The sequence below is a fragment of the Propithecus coquereli genome, unplaced genomic scaffold (genome assembly GCF_000956105.1).
Source record: "Propithecus coquereli isolate 6110/MARCELLA unplaced genomic scaffold, Pcoq_1.0 Scaffold127, whole genome shotgun sequence".
NCBI classification, from domain to species: Eukaryota; Metazoa; Chordata; class Mammalia; order Primates; family Indriidae; genus Propithecus; species Propithecus coquereli.
Genome location: NW_012136858.1, coordinates 222,912 through 237,110, shown reverse-complemented (window position 1 = coordinate 237,110; position 14,199 = coordinate 222,912). Strand labels below are relative to the sequence as shown.

The following is a 14,199-nucleotide window of genomic DNA, read 5'->3' as shown; positions in this document are numbered from 1 at the left end:
CCTTGGGATATTCAAGAGGCTTTTTGGAAAAGCTTGAGCCAAGTCTTTAAGAACAAGTAGAAGTTAGCCAGATGAAAACTACTTCTAGACATCAGGAGAGGTCCAAAGGACACTCCAGAGTTCAGAAAAATGCTCTGGAAGAGCTGCAAGCAAGTTCATCAAGGCTGGTGCACGGACCTGGAGTTCGGGAGGTAGCAGTGACTGATAAGACAGGAGGTGTGGTTTGGGAACCAATCAAGTGTCACAGGCCAGGCTAATATATCTGGACTTTATTCTTTGGAATATGCAGGCAGGGAGTGACACAATAAGAACTGAGTTTCAGAAAGATCACTCTGGCAAGGACTCTGAGATATTGATTGGGAGGAAATAAGACTAGGGACAGGGAAAATCATTTCTAGGATGTTGGAATAATTCAGAAGAGAGATGAAGGATACGTCAATGGACTTCAATGAATACTTCAATGAATATAGTTGCGAACACCTTCCAGTCAAAGGCCACCAGAAACACATCTTTATTTGAACAAGTTGGTTTTATTACTTGTTGTAGGTGGGAAAAACACTCATCATGAGGAACTGAGGGGTGTTTCAGTAAGCAGGTGTTAGAAAAAGCCTATTTATAGGCTTTGACCTTCTGCTGGATAATCTTGGGGAGAGGCGGAGGAAATAGGAGCTTACTATCCAAAAGTGAGGGCAGGGGCAGGCTCGGTGGCTCACGCTTGTAATCCTAGCATTCTGGGAGGCCGAGGCCAGCGGATCGTTTGAGCTCAGGAGTTCGAGACCAGCCTGAGCAAGAGCGAGACCCTGTCTCTATTAAAAAAAAAAAAATAGAAATTAGCTGGACAACTAAAAACATATAGAAAAAATTAGCCAGGCATGGTGGCACATGCCTGTAGTCCCAGCTACTTGGGAGGCTGAGGCAGCAGGATTGCTTAAGCCCAGGAGTTTGAGGTTGCTGTGAGCTAGGCTGACACCACAGCACTCTAGCCTGGGCAACACAATGAGAATCTGTCTCGGAAAAAAAAAAAAAAAAAGGGTGAGGGTAATTCCGTGACTGGGTATCTCAGTGAAGCTTACCTATAGGAAGGGCAGACTAGAGGAAGGATTGGTAAAGAAGTACCAGTCACTTAAATTAGCTGGGAGGGGGGATGTTCAATGTTTTGTGGGGTACATAGTGACCTTGTTTTTGTCTCACTTTATCATGGTTTACAGTTGTATGTAGACTTCAAGTCCTTGGCTGTGAGGGGAAATAAATGGGCCAGTAGTTAAATGGCATTTGTTTCAGTAAATTTTTTTCATATTTATGAAGAGAGATACTTGATCAAGTTAATAAACTGAGGAAAAGCATCTAGTAGAGAGTGAAAAGTGAAAAGGGAGAATAATTAATGTAACAGGAATCCTGCAGACATTGGAGATCATGAATTTTCATTGGTGAATGCCACATGTTGTTTTTTTTTTTTTCTAATAACACCTATCACTGAGATACGGGAATATAGAGCACATGTGTTAACCATATCTCTGGTATCTATTTCCTTTTTTCCAGTAGCTACTAATTCCATTTGCAGGTCCATGTGATTCTAGAGAAATTGATTTCATTTCCAGCTCCAATGTGCAACACAGAACAGAGTTTAAACATATCAGTTTATCCCACTTACCTGGCCAAAAGAATTGGTTAAATGGTGGACATGTGACCTAGGACTTTTACTGTGAACACTGGGTTGAATTTTTGCTTTTCTCTGCTGAGTGTGAATGCAGAATGATTTGCTAGCAGGCATCTTGTGATCATCAGGGCCTTGCCTGAAAATGAAACCAAGCCTGAGGGAAGGCAAAGTAGAAAGCCAAAAAGAAACTTGCTCTTGCTCACATCATTTGAGCTGCAAGATCAAGCCTCATCTGAGTTTCACCTATGGACTTTTCAATTCAAATACACTTTATAATTTAAGCATGTGTAAGCTAATCTTTCTGTTGCTTGTAACCTTGTCTCTAGACTAGCCAACATAAGGAGTAAAGAAGGCCGACTTTTAGGTTGATCCAGGGTTATGGTTCAGGTGGGCAAGTGCAACAAGATGAAAAAAGGAATTAAGTGTTGACAAAAGAATGGTTAAAATGATGTTGATGCTCTCAACAGGCCAGAAAGTACCCGGTCTACTTCCACTAAAATTTTCCTTTTCTCTATCTTAACTTCTTAGAGCCAAAATCTGTATTTTCCATGCTAATTATCATTAATCTAATTAAATTCAAATAAAAATTAATTGATTTATAAGCATGATACTGTGCTAAATTTTGTGAGAATACAAGTCTAGATTCCTATTTCTAATGCTTGTACTGTATAAATAGGGAATTGTGCACACACACACACACACATCATTCACCCATTCACTTACTAAACACTTAAAAGCAAGACAAGGAAAAATATGAGGAAGAGCTCAAGTGAATTTTGCAGATGGCAAGTGCAATGGGATTTGAAAAGAAGTAGAAGGCAATCTGTGCTACTCAGCTAATGTGGGGTGATTAGAGAAAATTCCCCAGGGCTCTCTTTTCTCTCAGTTAATATGTTAGTATTGGAGAGGGCAGGAGGCTTACTCTGTTTCTGATGTGGGAGATGGGGGATCTTTTTACTGCTTGTGACCTTGAACAAGTCACTTAACCTCTTTAAGCTTCATCTTTTTCATTTTAAAATTTTTGATAATAATTTGAGTCCCTATCTCTGTCTCAGGTATTATAGTGCATCAAAATAATAATGGAAAACAAAGGATGTTAAAGTAGATTCCAAATTGGAAAGTATGAAAGAGAAGTAGGGAATGATAATTAATGGTGATCCCTGGCAGACCCAGAGCTACCCCAACTTCCCTGAGATTTTTGTTTTTGTTTTTTGTCAAATATATTAATATCCAAGGCCAGATGTGGTGGGTCATGCCTATAATCCCAGCACTTTGGGAGTCCAAGGCGGGAGGATCGCTAGAACCCAGTTGGTGACCAGCCTGAGAAACATAGCAAGACCTCAACTTTACAAAAACTTTAAAAATTAGCCAGGTGTGGTGATGCACGCCTGTAGTCCCAGCTACTTGGGAGGCTGAGGCATGAAGATTGCCTGAGCTCAAGAGTTAGAAATTGTAGTGAGCTGTGATCCTGTCACTGCACTCCACTTTGGGCAACAGAGTGAGACATTGTCTTAAAAAAAATTAATATTCAGTGGTAGTAATTTTCGAAGATAGAGAAGGAACAATGACAAAACTATGAAGGAGAAACTGTTGTGCAAGTTGTAGCCTGTGTACATACTTCCGACAATTCCCTCTGCCATCTCCATTGTGGGGCAGCCCCATTGGGCAATTATGTAATATTTTACAAAGTGCTTATTTAGCTATCATACATTTTATTTTATTTTATTAATTTTTTGAGACAGAGTCTCACTCCGTTTCCAAGGCTAGGGTGCCGTGGTGTCAGCCTAGCTCACAGAAACCTCAAGCTCCTGGGCTCAAGCAATCCTCCTGCCTCAGCCTCCCGAGTAGCTGGGACTACAGGCATGCACCACCATGCCCAGCTAATTATTTTTTTAGTTGTCCATATAATTTCTTTCTATTTTTAGTAGAGATGGGGTCTCGCTCTTGCTCAGGCTGGTCTCGAACTCCTGACCTTGAGTGATCCACCGGCCTCAGCCTCCCAGAGTGCTAGGATTACAGGCATGAGCCACTGTGCCCGGCCTTGGTCCTTTTCTTAAAAAAATTATCATTTTGTCTGCTTGGGAACATTAGACAGCACTTCAGCACCATGCTTGAAGGCCACTTTAAACAGTGAAATCACCAACACAAAGCACAAAAATGCAAAAACCATGGCATTAAATAGACCATGAAAAGACAATTGTCTATACCATGAGAGCTAAGGCAAGAAGCCAGAGCCTTCAACCTCTGCTGGGAATGTGTGCATTGGGTGAGTCAAAGTTCCTGCTGTTCTGCATATGTCCCTGAATGACTGTGAAAGCATTCTGAGTGTTAATTTGGGGCTTATAAATAAATTTTAGTGGTTATGAGAATTCACATACATGGAATCTGTGAATAATAAAGACCAGACCAACTGTATTTCCTCGAATATTTTCATTTTTCATGTCATTTCTTTCTTTTTGAAATTTTGAGTTTCCATCTCGAAGCATTCCCTTCAGGCTAAAGGACTTTCTTTAGCATTTCTTATGAGGCAGTTTTGATGGTGACTAACTCTCTTAGTTTTTGTTTCTCTGGAAATATCTTCTGGGTTGACAGTTTTTCTCTTTAGCTCTTTAAAGACATTGACCTGTCATCTTGTTTTCAAAGTTTATGATGTGAAATCTGTGGTGATTTAAATCATTATTCCTTTTAAATAATATGCTATTTTTCTCTCAGTGCTTTCAGATTTTTCTTTACTTTGGTTTTCAGGAATTTGACTATGATTTTTTCAAGGCAAAATAATCTTATTGTTATCTTCTAAAGCCATCTCTAGTTTTATTTTTTCCTTTAAGCCTATTTTAGAAATTCTAGTCAATTATTTTTCCAAACTTTGATTTTTTAATTACTCAAGTAACAATTATTACAATGAAAATCACAAAATTCAAAATGATAGAAATTAAGAATCACCCATGATCCTACCACAGAAATAATCCGTGTTATTGATATATTTCAATCCATCCTCTTTCATGTTTAAACACAAAAAATTTTAAAATACCAATAATTTATTCTTCCGGAGGTTTGCTGAGCTTCTTGGATCTGTAAGTTTATGTCTCTCAGGCTGTTGGCTTTCCTCAAATATTTGGTAATTCTAGGTTTCGAGTTCATCTATGTATTTGAGGTTCTTTTTTTTTTTTTTTTGATTGTTTATAGAGGAGGCTGTCTTCATTGTATGCTTTCCCTTGGTAGAGGAAAAAGACCTACTACCACTTCCTGAATACCTACCTGTCTTTCTTCAGGGGTATAGGAAAAGGGTGGGGCCATGCTGCTAAACAGGAAGAATTAGTGGCTAGTGTTCTGAGTATAGGGGTTTCCTGATTATTACAGGTTTCACCAATCACATGGGCACTGTCCTATTTATTAAATCCAAAGTCCTATATTCTACATAGAGACAGATATCCCTGTTGCTATTATGGAAAGGGGGATGAAGAAGCTTCAATTCGCTCACCTGCTCTTGGTGTGATACTCCAATTGAGGCTCAGTCTGGATTCCTTCTTATCACCTCTAGATGGAGAACACTCTTGGTGCTGCCATTACCTTTGTAGCAATCCTGACTTCTTGTTTGGGACTGTTACTCCTTTCTTCCATTTTTCAAGGAATCTTCATAGGTTCTGGACCACAATTGGCTAGGCTTCTTGTTTTCCAATGCACTTATGAGTTTAATTATTTTAAGTATATATTTTTTGTCAGTTCTAGGGATTTTTGGCATGAACACAAGGCTCCAATGTGTATCAAACCCCCTTCTTTCCTTCCTTCCTTCCTTCCTTCCTTCCCTCCTTCCTTCCTTCCTTTCCTTCCTTCCTTCCTTCCTTCCTTCCTTCCTTCCTTCCTTTTCTTTCCTCCCTCCCCTCTCTTTCCTTCTTTCTTTCATCCTTTCATTTCTTTCTTTTCAATGGTGATAATAGCCAGATTTAATTATTTAGCTAGGCAGATAAGGAATACAAGCAATTCTAAGTAAGGTGGATTGACAAAGGAGGAAGATGATACATTTTCAGTTATAGTAAAGAGGACAGTTTGGGGAGTTCCATGTTCTGATTATAACAGAATGCTAAGCCTGCCAAATTTATAGGTTTGATTTCTCACAAAGTTTTGCTTATTTCATGTAGGCTTTGAATTTGCCTTGAATTTCCCCCAGTATTTTACTTGAATTTCTAAAATTTGTTGGTAGACTGTGCTTTTCAGTGTATACAATTCTAAAGTTATATTCAAACACTGCCACCTTGTGGATCTTCCTTGTCTCCCCATCCCACCCTTCAAACTCAGAAATATATCCATCTAGAAGAGTTCAGATTAAGTCAACTAAATTTTAAGAGCTGTACAAAGCTTTACATATATAATCTCATTTAAACTTCTTGAGAGTTTTAAAAAGGAAGTACTATCAACCTTATTTTAGAGACGAGAAAACTAAGCCTAGAGAGGGGTTATGTAACTTGCCTGAAGTCTAATGGCTAAGTAAGAAGAGGAGTAAAATTTTATATCCAGGAAGCTTGCCTCCAGAACTCTTATAAAACTAACAAATCTAAATATAAAACCGTGTGATACATAATATGAATAAGTTATAGAATCAGTATGAAGGGAATAATTGTTAGAAAAGGCCATCAGGAAAGGCTTCAGATTTGTGAGGAAGTGGCCCCCTGTTAAGTTAGAATTTGAAGGATAATAGTTCTTTAGGAAGAACGCAGCTGGGACCATAACTCCCTGGATCCAAGAGTATAGAAATACCCTATAGTGGCCTATTGTTTTTTTGGCATCACACCCTGCCTTCTTTGAGGGAACCACTCTTCACTCTGCTTCAGTTATGACTTTAATAGAGGTTGTCAATCATGATATCCTTGACTCCTCACCTAGTCCAAGCCAATATGAATCCATCAGATCCCTGGAATTTTTGTGCTGGAGACAGAGGGCTCAGTGCTATCTTTCCTAATGGTAAAGCTGAGGTGTGTTCCAGAAAGCTGTGGCTGGCCAGTGTTCTTGTGTGGAAAACAACATGGAGTAGAAGAGAATAAAGCCAAAAAATAAGGTTCCAGTAATTTCTAGGCAAGCTGCACTGCTGACCTTCCCGTAATAACCATTCTTACTGAACCTAATCAAGTTTGGGTTTCTATCCAAGTTCTAGTATTTTCTTTTCTGCCACCAGCTGAAGTAAGGGCAGCACTGTCATTCCTTACCCCTATACAACCTGAAAGACAGCAAAATAGACACAATGATGAGGTAGCATTTTTAATTATAAAGAAGAGTACTATTAATTTAGTTTGGAAAAATGGCATTTAGGGAGTTTATTCCAGGTGCTGTGTGGCTTAAAAAAATTTCTGCAGTTCTCCATTCCTGATGCCTGTACTATTCATTTTTTACTTCCCCTTCCCCGTCACTGCAATCTTCTAAAGCCATCTCTAGTTTTATTTTTTCCTTTAAGCCCACTTTAGAAATTCTAGTCAATTATTTTTCCGAACTTTGATTTTTTAATCACTCAAGTAACATTTAATAATTACAGTGAAAGTCACAAAATTCAAAATGATAGAAATTAAGAATCACCCATGATACTACCACAGAAATAATCGGTGTTATTGATACATTTCAATCCATTCTCTTTCATGTTTAAACACAAAAAATTTTAAAATACCAAACAAAATGGCTAATTTTAATTTCTTCCTCCCCTAACCACATCTATATTTTTTATTTAATTGTATTTCATTTGTACTACTTCCTATTTATTTCAATATTCTGTCCTACAAATAACCAGTACCTTGAAGGCACCTAATATTTCAGGGAAAAGGGGAGCAACTCAATATCCTTTAGCCTGGAATGTTCATTCTTCCCTGCTTCATCTAGTTACCTCCTATTCATTCTTCAGATCTTAGTTCAAGTGTCACTTCTTTGAAAAGTCAATTAAATCTATCACAATATTCTTTGTAACACTTGAAAAAGGTGCAATTTATTCTTACGTTTGGAATTATCTGGGTCTACATGTATTTTTTTCCACGTTTTTTTGTTCAATATTGGATCCCCAGTGCTTACTAAGAGTGCCTGAAACCTGTTAATTTTTAAATGAATGAACAACTGCTTGGAAGAATTCAGCTGCTAAGGAAATGAGGAAACTGATGCTTCAGAAAAGCCAATTAACTTTCCCAGATACAACTAAGAGACAGATAAAAGATGTGAACTCAGGTCAGCGCATTTATTTACATTATTAGCTTCATTTGCCATTATTGGTTTCTTTGTTCATGAATATGAAAGTCATCGTATGTAGTTTATTTTCCAAATGACTCAATTCCTGCGTCACACACCAGTTTTTGTTTTGTAGGAAGTAGGGGAAGTAGGGCACTTAGAATAAAGAGCAAAGAAACAGAACGTTGTATTGGGAAAGGCAGCAGAGGGGCTGGGTACTAGTTAGTCTCCTACTCCTTCACTAACCAGCTTTGTGGCTTTGGGCTAGTAACCTACCTTCCCACAAAGAAGGCTATGAATAGAGTAAAGCTGTATCCACCCTAAGAAGACATCTAGTGCTACTCTTTCGTTTTATATATAAGAGAGACAAACTGGCTTGTAACATTCACAACGTGGTAGAGCTGTACAGCCAACTCCTGACTCCTAGTGCAGTTTGTTCTGAGTCACACTACCCCTTCTTGAACAAACATTTACGGAGCGCCTACTGTATTAGGCATTCGACATCAGTGTGTTACCTATTGATTACTGGCTACTTTCCTCCCTAATATTTTTCACTCGACCACTTTTTAAATGGCCTTTAGATTCAGAGTTAAAGTGGAAAAGGTTTGGTGTCAGGCACTGAGTGGCGTGACCCGGGGTCGCAGCTGGTCCACGGTGTCGATCTAAAGGCAGTGAAGCCTTCTGACCAAGGAGTGGCTCCTGGATAATCCGGTTGTATAGCGAGCCAGAGAGGGGCGAGGCTGGGTCTCCGGGAGACAACGCTTTTGGCCTTCCAGTGACCCCACTACCAGGGCTGCGGGAGGAACTTTTCTGTGCAAGGTGCCTATGCATTTGGCTTCTGATGTGTGGTGACGAATGTCTAAGCCGGCATCCGGCCAGGTCTCCAGCCCTCTATCTTCTCCACCCAGAGTTCATCCTCCCTTCCGAGTCTCCAGCTGCCGGGAGACATTTCTACCTGGGAGACCGCTGTCCCCGAAGGAGACACTTTCATTATCGCTGTTGGCCTAGAGTCCCCGGCTGCAGCCTTTCCCCGCCCCTGACCTGAGCCAGCGGCCCCAAGGCCGGCGAGGTCAAGTTCCTCTGGGGAGCCAGGGCAAGGCCACAGCTGAGGTGCTGCCACGCGAGGCCTTCTGGGCTGGTACCAGCCAATCGTCATGAAGCATACACGAGCCCCAGCCAATCAACACCCGCCTTATTCCTGCGTACCGCCCGCTCTGGGTCTTTCTCCCTGCCCCCCATCCCGATGCCGGTAGTCGTGGCTGTAGCTGCAGCCGCCTCCTGAGCTGACCCGGCTCTGGGGACTGGCCTCCCGCTGGCGCCTTTCGAGTTCTCCAGTTGTCTTCACTGAGGATGAATCCTTGCGCTACTGTATATCGACCTCGCGGAGACCACCGGCGCAGTTTCATCTAGCGACTGGTGAGGGAGGGCCCGGCGTTGCCCGACAGTGCCGAGCGGGTAGAGACGACCGCGTCCCTTCAGCCTGGGGGCGGTGGGAGAGTATTCGCCTTCCGGAGGGTGCCGGTGACTGCGGACGCCAGTGGCTCTGGTAGACCATGGGGAGGGGACTCTGCAGCGCCGAGGCTGCCAGGCTTCGCGTGAGGCGGCGCCCGGAGAGCCAGGTGGCCTGGCTCCCTGCTGCCGCCTCCCTACCGCCCCCCTCAGCTAATGAATGGCCTGTTCAGGCGACTTGCTACGTTGCAGTCCCGCCAGACACGCCCTCCAACCATATTGCATTCCTAGTTCTAATAGTTGTCTCGTGTCACTTCCCTTCGAGCCTTGGATTTGAAGCCATTCGTACAGGCGCTCATGTCCCTTATCCCCTTCGTGGAGTAACAAGTTTGAGTCCACCCTAGGGATTCTGACTGTCGGGAAGCAGGTCGTAAACTTTGAAGTTAAGTGGAAATTGACTACTTTGTAAAAAGAGAACTGGTTCTTTTTGGAGGGAGGAGTTGGGGATTGGGGAGAGGAGAGAGAGGAGGGGGAGAGAAAGAGAGATCTTTTGTTCTTGTATCAAGCAGAGCTGTCAGGTTCAAAAAGTTTTAGTTTAACTTTGAATTAGGTAACCCAGACCATCCTTGACTCCTGTTTTCCAATGTAGTTCATAAAACTTCGGGTGTGTTCACTAGAGATTGTTGTAGCACCCTTTTTTCACTTATGCCTTGAAGTGGGGCATTTGAAATTTATCAGAAATACTGAAAGGATGTGACTTTTATGAGTGGTAGTGTTTCGATGCCCATAATGTGTTGCAACGTCAAAGACTTACATAGCCTTCTTTATCATTTCCCTCCTTTTTCTATTTTGAATTTTTATTTGTTTTAGAACTGAAGTAAAGTAGGTGAGGATGAAAAGAACTGTTTTCTAGAAAAAATTATGTTACACATATTTGCAGAAACTTTAGTCACACCGCAGTTTACTTCAAGAAATTTTTAAAAATGGCTGTGTTCCATTATTTTTTAAAAAATAATTTATATTAAGGACTTTTAGTATGTAAATTCCAAATAAAGAACTTATTACATTTTTAACTCTTATAATGCTTCTGGACCATAAACTTCAATAGACCATAAACGAATGTACCTATTAAAGAAAGGAGCTCTGTATTACTTGGTTAATTATTATAAATAATTCAGAATTAGCTTACTATCATAAATAGGGCAGTAATTCATTTCCACATCTAAAGATATGCTTGCCTCGTACAATTTGGACAATTCTCTATTTTAAAATTGGATATTGCACTGATAAACTATTGAGCTGAAGTTTCTATATCTTGTACCCAAAAAATATTTGAGAAAACATTAGAATAAAATATAATATAAAGCTAAATTATCAATTTGCTAAAGTAGTAAGTGCTTGTGTTTTAAAATTGTTGTGAACTATTTTTAGGGCTTAAAGAATTTTTAAGATTCTTTATGAGACACTATAATTTATAGTTTATAACAGTTACTTTAACATAGAAACAATTACATGGGGAAGATATTTTAGGTTCAGAGAGCACTACACCTACTTAAGTACATATTATATTTTATGAGAAATATGAAGAAGTGTGGCATTCTCTGCTCTCATCTCCCTTAGGAGCTTAAAATCTTTATGTATAGGCAAGGTATACACCTATGAGGCAGATTATTGTCATTTTTGCAGATGAAAAAATTGAGGATCAGGGAGCTTAAGTTATTTGCCCAGGGTTTTTTTAGATAGTAGGGTAGGAACTCAATTCCTATGACTAAAGATTTGGGTAAAAAGCATTCTAGGCAGAAAGGACTCTATCTAATACAGTTTTTATTGTTTTTTTACCTTTTTACCAATATGTCTCTTTCTTCTTAATTTTTCTTGGATGCTTACCATATGAATGAATTGTCTCAATTAATATTCAGAAAAAGTTAGGAGATAAATAGTTGTTATCCCCTTTTTACAAATGAGAGAATTGAAACACAGAGAAATTAAGTGATATGCCCAGGGTAACTTAGCCAGTTAGTGGTGTACCTGGGTTACTAGTTAGGGTGTTCTGAATTCAGAGTCTGGACTTTATATGCTGCATGAATCTGTAGGCCTAACTGTAATCCTCTTCCTGAGGTCGAAAGGCTATTCTTAACCTGTGAGACATGGATATTGGTTCGGTTTGGTCTTCGGTGTGTTAGAAAATAGCTTTGTCAGATTTGTGTTTTAGGTAGATAACTGAGCTCTTAACCAAGGATAAGAAGGATTGTGAGTCATTGTTCATGGCTACGCTTTGGCTGAAACTATTGTGGTGGGCCAGTCTTCAGGGTTGAACAATTGCCTGTAGCTACCTACATTCTTCCAACTCAATTTCCCATCAACACTTCGTATTTACCATGTATAAAATACAAATTGTCACTATAATTTTTGTTTCTTTGCTTAGATTTGTTTCACTTTTCTGTTTTCCAAAGTATTTAGCCCTTTCTCTTCTTCCTAGCTGCACCATTTGTTATCCAAGCCAGAAACCTGGGATTTATTGCCACGTCTTATCAATTCAAGATCCTGAATGTGTCTGAATTGCCCACTTTCTTATCTCTAAGGAAAGGCACATAAGGCTGTCCAAAGTCTGGTCCATCCTCGTGTATATTTTAAACCTCCTTACTGTCTTGTGAATTATTTAGAATTCTCAGAATGGACCAAAATGATTCTAGTGCTTTTATATTTTACTATCCTCTCTTCATCGAATGGGTCCTATGCTGAATTTATCAGGCAAACATGTACAGTACTCATCTTTTAAGTCTTAGTTTATACATCTCCTGTAGGAAGTCTTCCCTATACCTCTCTTTTCCACCCCCCATTCCTATATGTCATTTGTTTTATCTTGAACATAGGTTTATCATATGTTTTTATTACTTATTAACATAATATCAGTCTCTTACCAAACCGTGACTTTTCGATGATAGAGACTGTGTAATAGATAATAAATTTTGTTCAATCAATAGTTGTAAAACTAGCTAAGAATCCACCTAAGTATTATCCCTGAACCTGTATTTTACCTAAAATGTTTAGGTCCTATTTATTTTTGAATTCCCAGTGCTTTGTGACCTACTGTGAATGCACTACAGAAGGCAGTGTAGTGTAACAGAAATACATGGACTTTATCATTAAATAGATCTGTGTTTGAATTCTAACTCCTTCTTTTACTAGTGGTTTTATTTGGGTGGTTTACTTAGCCTCTCTGTGATAAAAATTATCCAGTATGTATTAGGTGCTCAATAAATGTTTATTTCTTTTGCTTTGATCCCCTTCAATAAGCATTTTTTGAATTCGTCAATAAGATTTACAGTAGGCATTAGAAATATGGGCCTGGAATTTAGGAGCAATATGTGGGCAGGAAACAGATTTGGGGATTTACACGTAGGGTAGAGTTAAAAACATTAAAGGGATTGAAACTATCCGGGGAGAATATGAATTAGGAGAAAAAGAGGACTGAGGGTAGAACACTGAGAAGCATAGCATTTGAAGGTCAGGGGAAGGGATGGTGCTCTAGGAAGAATTGGTAAGAGAGAGATCCCATGCTTAAATGCTTCCCTGAGTGACTTCCTGCCCTTTCAGGATCCCTTTCTAGACTCCTTAAGAGAATATGGTATTAAAGACATAAAAGTAGAGAAGACAAGATAAGAATTGAGAATATCTGAAAGTATTTCATAATTTGGAGATCACTAGTAACTTTAGTGAAGGATGGTTTTGTTGGAGAAGTATGCAATTAGCAGTGATATTGATGCTCAAACATGAATTTGGGGATTAAAATTTAGTACATTTTTGTTAATAAAGAAATGATAGCAATGAAAACTACTGTTTGTTGAATGCATATTTAGTGCCAGGCACCATGCTAGGCTGTTTCATTTATCCTTACAGTAACCCTCTAAGGTTGGTGGCATTATCTCTGTTTTAAAATGAAGAAATGAGGGCTTGGAGAAATTATGCAATTTTTTAGAATTACGTAACTGGTAACAGCCGGCATTGCTATATTTAAATTCAAATATGTAAAACTCTAAGAAACCCTACCTCTTAAACACTTCCGTATTTATGTGTATTTTGTATGTGTTTCTCTCTGTATATGATGGTATGACTTTTATATTTAATATTCTTCCCCCCCTTTAAATGTTTAAATTACATGTACTAATAAATGAAGAAATTCTGTTCTACCTTAATTCTTTCATGTAAGGTTTGAGTTGTTCACTAAAAAGTAGTTCCTTTCAGTGTATTATGCATACAAAGATGGCAGGATTTTAGAGCCTCTAAAGAATGAAATTAACTACATGTGACCATTTTGCCATATACAGTAATCCCCCCTTACCCTCCCATGACATGTTCCAAGACACCCAGTGGATGCCTGAAACCTCTGATATACTGAACTCTATATATGTTTTTCAGTTCGTTAATACCTAGATGGCTACTAAGTGACTAATGGGCAGGTGGGTGTGCAGTGTGGATATGCTGGACAAATTAATGGTTCACATCCTTGGCAGGATGGAGCAGAATGGAGGATGGGACTGAGATTTCATCATGCTACTCAGAATGGCAGTTTAAAACTTATGAATTGTTTATTTCTGGAATTTTTCATTTAATATAATGTTTTCGCACTATGGTTGACTGCGGGTAACTGAAACCAAAGAAAACAAAACTGCAGATAATGGGGGACTACTGTATCATGTTTTCCGTTTTTAATATTTTAAACTACTTGAGGCATTGGTGCCCTTTTCTTTTTGCTGCCAACTTCCCCCTTTTTTTTTTTTATTTCAGCATATTATGAGGGTACAGATGTTTAGGTTATGTATGTTGCCCTTGCCCCCGCCCCCCACCAAGTCCAAGTTTCAAATATGTCCATCCTTTGGGTGGTGCGCATTGCA

At 39.3% G+C, this 14,199-nt stretch overlaps 1 protein-coding gene across 1 annotated transcript in view; it reads left to right on the top strand.

The window, feature by feature from the left end:
• The first annotated feature begins 9,087 nt into the window (after nucleotides 1–9,087).
• Nucleotides 9,088–14,199, top strand: part of IBTK (inhibitor of Bruton agammaglobulinemia tyrosine kinase) — an 88,582-nt gene continuing 83,470 nt past the window's right edge. The window contains exon 1 of the mRNA XM_012638176.1: nucleotides 9,088–9,271. The gene's annotated coding sequence lies outside the window, so the exon portion shown is untranslated. The remainder of the gene's footprint in view (nucleotides 9,272–14,199) is intronic.